General features: G+C 36.2%; 1 pseudogene; it reads right to left on the bottom strand.

The window, feature by feature from the left end:
- Positions 1-10653: 10653 nt before the first annotated feature.
- On the bottom strand, positions 10654-11049 carry LOC116634136 (annotated as a pseudogene).
- Positions 11050-11449: the final 400 nt, after the last annotated feature.

The raw sequence follows: 11449 nt of genomic DNA, 5'->3' as shown, positions 1-11449 counted from the left end.
AAAAAACAGAGAAATAAAAATAACTCCAGCCAGAACATAGGATGTCTAAAATGAGATAATTTAAACAAAAGAAAAAAATGATCAGTCACTCCTTGGCTAGTTTGAATTTAGTGATTAATGAGATGATGGATATCCAGAAAATACTTTGATATCAGATTGTCATTATTAGTCTATCTGGAATGTCAGGTAAGTGTTACTACCTGTCTCAACTCTTTGTGCACAGTAAGTCAATGAGGACTTTAAACCAGATTAAAACAAACAAACAAATATCTATTTTTATGATATGGCTCTTACAGAGTTCTATGTCAAAAGTGATTTTGAAATAATATATTTAACTTCCACAGTAACAGTATAATTATTAGTACTAATTTGCAGATGAAGAAATTGTTTCTCAGAGATGTTAGGTTTTAAATATTATGCTCATGGCTAAATAGTTAATAAAAGGTGAAGAAATTATTCAAAATTAAATCTAAGTACAATAATATTTTTTATTTTATTTTTTATTTCATCATGTTATGTTAATCACCATACATTACATCATTAGTTTTTGATGTAGTGTTCCATGATTCATCGTTTGCATATAACACCCAGTGCTCCATTCAATACATGCCCTCTTTAATACCCATCACCAGGCTAACCCATCCCCCACCCGCCTCCCCTCTAGAACCCTCAGTTTGTTTTTAAAGGTAAATTAAAATACTAGCAAATAAATAAATACTTTTCTTCACACAAGGGATAGACAATAGTAAAGCCAGTAAATCTTAGTTTGTAACTTTCATTGCAAGAATCTCCACATCTAAACTGCAAACAGTATTTTGAAAGGTAAATCACAGTGTCTTGACATTTTAGTGACTGTCTATAGTCTACTTTTCACCCAATCAAGACATGTTAGAATGGGTTTCACCACAGGAAATAGATTAGTTGATTAGGTCAAGCCAGGGCTAGGCAATTCCTGTTTTACGATAAAAGAAAACACTGTGATTTTCTTAACTTAAGTGGATATTGACTTTGACTATGGCGAAGATCAAGATTTATTATCTCAAATAATAGTCAACAGACTGGATGACAGTTACTGACTTGGAGGAAATCACAGCAGGCCACTGAACCACCATTGAACCTAAAGAAAGATCTTCTATGTCTCTCACAGCAGGATAAGGCCAATCTTACATCAAGACGATAGGCCTTGCCAGGGACAAGGGCTATTAAAATGTCTTTCCATTTATTTGGTTTGTGATGTTCCTCTAATACCTCAGCACTTTAAGACTGAGAGCAGTTAACTGTAGCATTAGAGAGTCCGAGATGAGGATGTCTACAGTGATATGCAAGTCTTAATTGCTTAGTAAAAATAATGCTTTATCAGGCATTCAAAATGTTCTCAGTTAATAATATCAGCTTAATAATAATAAACCCCATTACTAAAATTGTAAAATTCACTTATATATCTTTTAGAGTGTTTAATTACCAACATTAGTGTACAGTTTCATAAAAATATTATTAGATAAAAGGCTATTTTATATCTGAACTATCATCTAAAATTATATTTTAAAGAACAACTAATAAACTATTTATATTTTATTCTAAAATATTCTTAGAGACAGAATAAAAGGTAAAAACATGTAAACCTCTTGTTTACAACCTATGTACACAAACCTGACAAAATTTAGACAAAAAATTAGCCTCAGTGGAGCTAGATTGAGTAAACATTTTACAGCCATCATTGCTTTTGTTGAGAAGGAAATACAGCATTCCTACTGCTAAAAGGAGGCAAAAAGACAAACTCAAAAATACCAGGCAAAAATCCATAGACTATAGAGCAAAACATGTAAAACAAATAGATAAGTAAGCACAAAGTGGGGAAGTGTAAAACAAAATAAGTATGGTAGGCAGGATCCTAAGATAGCCCCCAAGATTCCCCATCCTCAGTATATACACACCTTCTTCCAGTTACTCAAATACTAACATGCAGCTGTGAAGGGATTTTGCATATATAATTGAAGTGTTGGGGTCCCAACCCAGTTATCTTTAAGATAGAGAGAATGTTCTCAATGGAACTGAGCTAACTGGATAAGGCCTTAAAGAGGCTGGGCTATTTCTGGAGATGTAATCAGAATATAATGGGTACTCAATGCAAAAGAGATTCTTCATTTCTGACCTTGAAGATGGAGTTAATGACAAGAAGTGTGGGTAGCCTCTAGGAGCTGAGCGTAGCCTTGACCAACAGGCAGCAAGGTAATGAATTCTGACAGCAACCTGAATGAGGATAGGGAAGGGCCGGTCAATGGAGGAGGCAGCATGGCCTCTTCAAGCACAGAGTATCCGTTCCTCTTCAGACACAGCCTCAAACCAACCCAGGAGATTGAAGTATCACCATATCAACTAGAGGCTGGAGAGTACCTGAACCGGAAGAACCTGTTAAACTCCTGGAGCGAGAATCTCAAAAGGCCTCAGAGCCAATAGTTGGACATCCTACAGGTGGAGCTGGTGGAAGAGGAGGTGGCTTCCCTCAGTGCCACTTGGAGAGATACAGGAGATAACGAACATCTGCCTACCTCCGGGGAAGCTGTCACCTGTGAGTGGCTCCCTGCGGGAATTCAAGTGAGTGAAACCTGGGCCAGAGGCAAATGTGTGTAGGCGTTCTGGTAAAAGTTAACTACTCTTGTGTCTACACCTCCCGGAGCTCCTTATGTGTCCAGAACTCCTTCTCCCTTTGGAGAGTCATCAGAACTATCATATTAATGCCACCTGGCAACCCATTCTCAAGTGATGCTAGAAAAGAAATGCCTCATGGTTCCCACAGCAGTTCTGCTTGCCAGCTCGCCCTTGGGGATTCGGGAGCCAGTGACCAGGGAGGAGCACATACAACAAGTTCCACACATTTTCAGGGCATCCATCAAGGCAACCTCACCCAGGGCAGAGGGTTGGAGCATATCCTAAGCTGAAAAAAAGCTCCAGGGCTCATGTGGTTCTCAGTCTCTCTTCCTGGGACACTTATGGTAGCTGGCCCCAAGTAGTGGAGAAGAGCTGAGACAGACCCCTGTTGCTCAGGTCTGGGATAGCAATGCCCCTGTCTGATGTTCCATGTCCATACAAAGTATTCCATGCATATGACAACATTTATGAATATAAATTAATTTCTCTTTCTTCTGTCTTGTTGTTGGTGTATAGAAATGCCACCGATTTCTGTGCATTGATTTTATATCCTGCCACTTTACTGAATTCCTGTATGAGTTCTAGCAGTTTTGGGTGGAGTCTTTTAGGTTTTCCACATAAAGTATCATATCATCTGCAAAGAGTGAGAGTTTGACTTCTTCTTTCCTGATTCGGATGCCTTTTATTTCTTGTTGTCTGGTTGCTGTGGCAAAGACTTCTAATACTATGTTGAATAGCAGTGGTGATAGTGGACATCCCTGCCGTGTTCCTGACCTTAAGGGGAAAGCTCTCAGTTTTTCCCCATTGAGAATGATATTTGCTGTGGGTTTTTCATAGATGGCTTTCATGATATTGAGGTATGTACCCTCTATCCCTATACTCTGAAGAGTTTTGATCAAGAAAGGATGCTGTACTTTGTCAAATGCTTTTTCTGCATCTATTGAGAGGATCATATGGTTCTTGTTCTTTCTTTTATTAATGTATCGTATCACATTGATTGATTTGCGGATGTTGAACCAACCTTGCAGCACAGGAATGCCACCGATTTCTGTGCATTGGTCGTGCTGAATAATCTTTTTAATGTACTGTTGGATCCTATTGGCTAGTATTTTGGTGAGAATTTTTGCATCCATGTTCATCAGGGATATTGGTTTGTAATTCTCCTTTTTGATGGGGTCTTTGTCTGATATTGGAATCAAGGTAATGGTGGCCTCATAAAACGAGTTTGGAAGTTTTCCTTCCATTTCTATTTTTTGGAACAGTTTCAGAAGAATAGGTATTAATTCTTCTTTAAATGTCTGGTAGAATTCCCCTGGGAAGCCATCTGGCCCTGGGCTCTTGTTTGTTGGGAGATTTTTGATTATTGCTTCAATTTCTTTAGTGGTTATAGGTCTGTTCAGGTTTTCTATCTCTTCCTGGTTCAGTTTTGGTGGTTGATACATCTCCAGGAATGCATCCATTTGTTCCAGATTATCTAATTTGCTGGCATAGAGTTGCTCATAATATGTTCTTATAATTATTTGTATTTCTTTGGTGTTGGTTGTGATCTCTCCTCTTTCATTCATGATTTTATTGATTTGGGTCATTTCTCTTTTCTTTTTGATAAGCCTGGCCAGGGGTTTATCAATCTTATTAATTCTTTCAAAGAACCAGCTCCTAGTTTTGTTGATCTGTTCTACTGTTCTTTTGGTTTCTATTTCATTGATTTCTGCTCTAATCTTTATTATTTCTCTTCTCCTGCTGGGCTTAGGCTTTATTTGCTGTTCTTTCTCCAGCTCCTTTAGGTGTAGGGTTAGGTTGTGTACTTGAGACCTTTCTTGTTTCTTGAGAAAGGCTTGTATTGCTATATACTTTCCTCTTAGGACCGCCTTTGCTTCATCCCAAAGATTTTGAACAGTTGTGTTTTCATTTTCATTTGTTTCCATTAATTTTTTTTAATTTTTCTTTAATTTCCTGGTTGACCCATTCATTCTTCAGTAGGATGCTCTTTAGCCTCCATGTATTTAAGTTCTTTCTGACTTTCCTCTTGTGATTGAGTTCTATTTTCAAAGCATTGTGGTCTGAAAATATGCAGGGAATAATCCCAATCTTTTGGTGCCAGTTGAGACCTGATTTGTGACCTAGGATGTGATCTATTCTGGAGAATGTTCCATGGGCACTAGAGAAGAATGTGTATTCTGTTGCTTTGGGATGGAATGTTCTGAATATATCTGTGAAGTCCATTTGGTCCAATGTGTCATTTAAAGTCTTTGTTTCCTCATACCAGTCAGAATGGCTAAAATTAACAAGTCAGGAAACGACAGATGTTGGCGAGGATGTGGAGAAAGGGGAATCCTCCTACACTGTTGGTGGGAATGCAAGCTGGTGCAGCCACTCTGGAAAACAGTATGGAGGTTCCTCAAAAAGTTGAAAATAGAGCTACCATATGACCCAGCAATTGCACTACTGGGTATTTACCCCAAAGATACAAATGTAGGGATCCTAAGGGGTACGTGCACACCGATGTTTATAGCAGCAATGTCCACAATAGCCAAACTATGGAAAGAGCCAAGATGTCCATCAACAGATGAATGGATAAAGAAGATGTGGTATATATATACAATGGAATATTAAGCAGCCATCAAAAAAAACCCCTGAAATCTTGCCATTTGCAACGATGTGGATGGAACTAGAGGGTATTATGCTAATCAAAATAAGTCAGTGAGAGAAAGACATGTATCATATGATCTCACTGATATGAGGAATTTTTAATCTCAGGAAACAAACTGAGGGTTGCTGGAGTGGTGGGGGGTGGGAGGGATGGGGTGGCTGGGTGATAGACATTGGGGAGGCTATGTGCTATGGTGAGCTCTGTGAATTGTGTAAGACTATTGAATCACAGACATGTACCTCTGAAACAAATAATACATTATATGTTAAAAAAAAAAAAAAAGAAGATAGTAGGAAGGGAAAAATGAAGGGGGGAATCAGAGGGGGATATGAACCATGAGAGACTATGGACTCTGAGAAACAAACTGAGGGTTCTAGAGGGGAGGAGGTGGGGGGGGTGGGTTAGCCTGGTGATGGGTATTAAAGAGCGCACGTATTGAATGGAGCACTGGGTGTTATCCGCAAACATTGAATCATGGAACAACACTACATCAAAAACTAATGATGTATGGCGATTAACATAACATAATAAAAAAAAAAAAGAAGGGGCTTAGAAATCCAGTTCTGTGTGTTTTTGACTAAAATAAATGTTAGCTATGGTAGAAAAAAAAAAGAAACATTAATTTTTATTTTAGAAGCATAATTTCAGGAAAATGTATATATGTTCAATAGGCCTGATGAGTAGGGAGACAGTTTAGTTTTTGAGATTGCTTTACTAACGCAAAGATGATTTATTGAATTTAGGAGGTGGCAGTAGGGATAAAAAAGAGGAGACAGCTGTTTAAGCTCGCACAGAATTAGTTTAGGAATTGGCTGTAGAGAGACAGGGAAGAAAAGATACAGAGAAACGTTTTTGGGTTTCTGGCTTGATCACTAGGCTATATTCTGGTTATTGCTACTCAATAGCTTTCTTTGTGACCTTTTTGAAGAGATTTTCTGGGTTAAGAGAAGATTTTGGGGGATGGGAGGGGAGCACATCAAGATTGGAGTCCTAAGATTTCATTTTTGGTGTTGGGTTTTTTTTGTTGTTGTTGTTGTTGTTTAAAGATTTTATTTATTTATTTATTTATTTATTTATTTATTTATTTATTTATTATTTTAGAGAGAAGGTGCAAGTAGGGGGAGAGGCAGAGGGAGAGGGAGAGAGAGAGAGTCTTAAGCAGACTCTGCGCTGAGCTCAGAGCCCCACACAGGGGTCAGTCTCATGACCCTGAGATCATGACCTAAGCCGAAACCAAGAGTTGGACGCTTAACCAACTAAGCCACCCAGGAGCCCCAAGATTTCATTTTTAATTAGAGTTCCCTAACACTCTTAAGGAGAATGATTCATGTTCATCATTAAAAAATCACACAAAATAAAAATAACTCAAATATCCATAACCCAGATATAACTAGTCCTAACATTTTGGTTATATATTTAAATCTTACATAAATGGTTTATATATGTCTATTTATATATTATAAAATCTATTTTATATGTATATTACAAATTACACATGTAAACTTTACGTATATATACATTATATATAAATTATTCATTTTTCTTCTCTACCCTAGTTTTCCCATCATTCCTATTCCTGTGATTTTTATGCCTCAACTATTTAAAATGTGTAAACTTCCTATGGCACTTTTTCATGTTTATAGTATTTGGCAGAAACTAACTTTATTAATTTTACCTGTAAATATACTTTATTAATTTTAAGGTGATCTCAAGGTTTCTTCATGTATTTTTTTATTAAAATATTCTTTCTAATATATAAAAAAACACGTATAGAAGATAAGTCATTTAAATCTTACTTTTGTCTTAACTACAGTAAAAGTATCAAAATATATGTGTATATAATATTACATATATATGGTATATGTGCTCATATTTGTGTATATGTGTTTCATTTTATATATCACTGTTGGAGAGTATGTGACTAAAATACTTAAAACTAGGGGCGCCTGGGTGGCTCAGTCGTTAAGCGTCTGCCTTCGGCTCAGGTCATGATCCCAGGGTCCTGGGATCGAGCCCCGCATTGGGCTCCCTACTTGGCGGGAAGCCTGTTTCTCCCTCTTCCACTCCCCCTGCTTGTGTTCCCTCTCTCGCTGTGTCTCTCTCTCTGTCAAATAAATAAATAAAATCTTTAAAAAAATAAAATAAAATACTTAAAACTATGCTGTATATTTACTATGCAAATATTAACAAAACAAAAATAATCTTTTCTTTTCATGTTTTTTTAAATATCTAATTTATTTGTTGTATGTACATCAGGAACAAGTTGTATACAAGTTTTAGAAAGGTTAAAATAAAGGAAAAATAAGAGTACCTAAAAATTTACAAGAAAATATCAATGAGTTTAAAACTTTTATCAGCTAGTGGTACATGGGTGGTACAGTTGTTTAAGTGACCAACTCCTGGTTTCAGCTCAAGTCATGATCTCAGGGTCCTGACATGGAGCCTTGCATTTGGGCTCTGCCCTTAGCGCAGTCTGCTTGGGTTTCTTTCTCCATCTCCCTCTGCCCCTCCCCTCCCTAAAATAAATAAATAAATCTTAAAAAAAAATTATCAGCTATATATTTGTAAATTTAAGGTTGACTTTTAGTTACACAAAGGAATCTTAAATTATAAGTAATGTGGATATTAACAAACTGATGTTTTTTGTGAATGAACTTCAGTATTATATGTGCATACATGTTTGTATAAAACATATACATTTATAGTATATATATATAAACATAGATATATGTATATTTTTCCTAATAATGACTAAAATATGGGCTAGAAATTTTATCTTCTAGATGGTTATTTTGAGCATTTGAGGATTGAATAACTGAAAACTCCTGGAGTTGTCTCTGTGACTATCCTTTTTCCTAATCATTGGTCTATGTATGTATTTTTAAATGATGTGAATTTTACAGAGTGAAATACAGAAATATTAAGTATACAATTTGAAAAGATTTGACAGAGATGTACATTCTTAACTTCAGTCAAAACAGATCATTTCCATCTTCCCAGTAAATTCCCTTTATCCCTTCCAGTCAATACCCATTCCCAATAAACAACCAATATTTTGATTCCTATCAGCATAGATTAGTCTTGTCTTTTCTTACATTTCATTGAGTGAAATATTTGGTGTCTGGCTTCCTTTACTGAACATAATGTTTTAGGGATTCATCCATGTTGTTTGTGAAATTAGTGGTCCTCTCTTATTGCTAAGGGGTATATTATTTTAAAATTACAACACAGTTTGTTTACCCAATCTCCTACTGATGGATATTTCAGTGCTTCTAGTTTGGGGCTACTATGACTAGAGTTGTTATAAACAGTCTTACATAAGTATTTCATGAAGGTGTGTTCCCATTACCTTGAATAAATAACTAGGAGTTGAATTGCTGGACCATTGGTAATTAACTTACTAAGACACTGCTAACCTCTTTCCCAAACAGGATGTGCCAGATTACACAACCACCCAAAATGCATTACAGTTTTCCACATACTCACTAATATTTAACATTGACCATCTTTTTAATCATACTCATTCTAGAGAAAGTTAAGTGATATCTCACTATTTTAATTTGCATTTTCCCTTGGGACGCCTGGGTGGCTCAGTGGGTTAAGCATCTGCCTTCGGCTCAGGTCATGATCCCAGGGTCCTGGGATTGAGCCCCACATCCGGCTCCTTGCTCAGCAGGGAGCCTGTTCTCCCTCTGCTTGCCACTTCCCCTATTTGTGCTCTCTCTCTTTTTCTTGCTCTCTGACAAATAAATAAATAACATCTTTAAAAATAATAATAATAATTTGCCTTTTCCCTTTGGTCATTGATACACATTTTTTGTGAAGTCCCTATATAAAATATAGATATGATGTAACTTAGATTTTTATTTCTTTTTGTGTCATTTGAGTTGAATATATTGGCATAAAGTTGCTTAAATATTCCATAATTTTGTCTTTTAATATATCTGGGATCTACAGTGATATCCATTCATTCTTGTGATTGATTGTGAAAAGATTTTTTCTTTCTGTCTTGATCAGTCTGTTTAAAAATTTTGAGCTAACTTTTGCTAAATCACTAACTTTTTAGCTATTTTGTTAATGTTTTCAAAGAACTGACTTAGGTTAGGTTTTTTTATATCACTGAATTCAACTCTTTCTTATTTCTCCTATTTACTTTTTTTGTTTCTAATCTGCCCTAATTTTTGTTTTTTTTTTCTATTATGAAGGAAGCAAATCCCTTTATTTTCAACTTCTATTCTTTCATACCATAAGCATTAGAAAGCTCTAAATTTCTCTCACATTGCTGTGTTACTGGACTCCAAAGATTTGCATTCATATTTTTATTATAATTTAGTTTGAAATATTTTCTAATTTCCCTTGTGATTTCCTGAGTAATGGGTTGATTGTGTGTTATTTAATTTCCAAATAGTTTAAGAATTTCCATCTTCTCTTTCTCTATTGATTCTCTACTGATTGCTAATATAATTTAATTTTAGTCAGAGAATTGCAGAATATTCAGCAAGATCAATAATTTCAAAGTTATTGGCGACTTAATTTATAGCCCAGTGTATAGCCTAACTTGGTGAACATTTTATGTATACCGATAAGAAATTGCTGGTGCATCTTCCTGTTTCTACCAAACTTCATTTTATTCTATTAGTGCAGGCTGGCCTACTTGGTTTATATATTAGTGTTAGCTTGTGGCAATTGCTCTATGGTGTGATATTTACTCCAAAGGTTTGTCCTTTATTCGGTCTTGCCAAGAGACTCACTGAAGTTTCTGTAATCTTGCTGGGTCATAAATTCAGTGTTCACCACACTGCATAATCTTTGCTATCCCCATTCATCTTTCAACTCTGTCGCAGGCGATCTTTATAATACCTCTTATAGTTGAACTCTGAGTATGAGTTGCCCAAACCTTGGTCAAGTACCTGTGGTGAATCCCCACACAGACTCCACTTCTCCATATAATTCTTTCTTTTCAAACCCTATTTTGCAAATTTCTGCTATATTAGCAACCTGTGACTCCAATATCTATTTTCGTTGCTTAGTGAGACTACAGCCTTGTTAGGCTTCATTTCATGAACATTGGCAGAAAAGTGTCCCAAGGCAGAAACCTAAGAGGATCATGGCACTCTCCACATGAGTTTTCCTTCTTTCAAGGAGCACAGTCATGAACTGCCTGTTGGTCAATGCCTGAAACTGTTGCCTAATATATTGTGTCTAATTTTATAAATAATTGTAGGGCTTTTATCATCTTTAAAATGCATCACTTTCTCTCATATATTATAAACCTTAAGTATGTGACCGTGACATAATTTCTTCAGTAAGCCTAGGACTTCCACGAGTTTTCCTGAAGCTTATAACTAGAGTGGTCAAGTATAAAAGCTTTTTCTACAACTGTACATTCCTTTGATGTTTGGGTTATTGTAAACAGACTCACTAGATAATTTATCTTTAGCATAGTCCATTTCTATTCCTCAAAGTGTTAGCTGTGCTTTCTTTTTGATGAACATTCTTTTCTGACTCCATCTTGAACAACTTCTTCATCAGAATCTCCTTTTCTTATAGTCTGTACTCTAGAGTATAAGAAAAGTCATTAGAGCCCCTGGTTGGGACACCAACTTTCAGACCTACACTTTCAGCTTATCTTTAAGAAGTTGTTTTATCTTGTTTACTGCTGCAGGTGTAAGGGTGAGGACAGCCCAAGTGGGCTATAGCTTCTTCTTGCTCATGGCCCAGAATGTGGCCTAGACTAATGAAGTGGACATTCTCACTGCCCTGGTGCCTTGGGCTGGAGCTCAGGCACCTCAGCCTCTCTCCAGGAACATGGTGGCCACCTATTAATAATTGTTTCTGTTGGAAGAGTAAGTCTGGTATCAGTTACTCTTTCATAGCCGGAAGTAAAAATCCAGCCACACCTTTGGAGTATAGTTGAAACCACTGAATGAATATTTTCTGTCTTATCATAGGTCTGAACTTATATAACAATAAAGCTATTTGTGACCTGTTAGTAGGGAAGGAAGTAGATATGATTATAGACACGTAGTCCTTATGAGTGCTATTTCTTTCATCTGTAGAGATTATAAAACCAATATTTTAAAGTTGTTATCAGTTTGAAATAATATATGCAAGTATCTGTCACATTGGAAGCATATAGATTTTAACATT

This window comes from Phoca vitulina, unplaced genomic scaffold, assembly GCF_004348235.1.
Source record: "Phoca vitulina isolate PV1807 unplaced genomic scaffold, GSC_HSeal_1.0 scaffold8, whole genome shotgun sequence".
NCBI lineage: Eukaryota > Metazoa > Chordata > Mammalia > Carnivora > Phocidae > Phoca > Phoca vitulina.
Note: the sequence above shows the minus strand (reverse complement) of the source record. Positions and strands in the feature narration are given on the sequence as shown.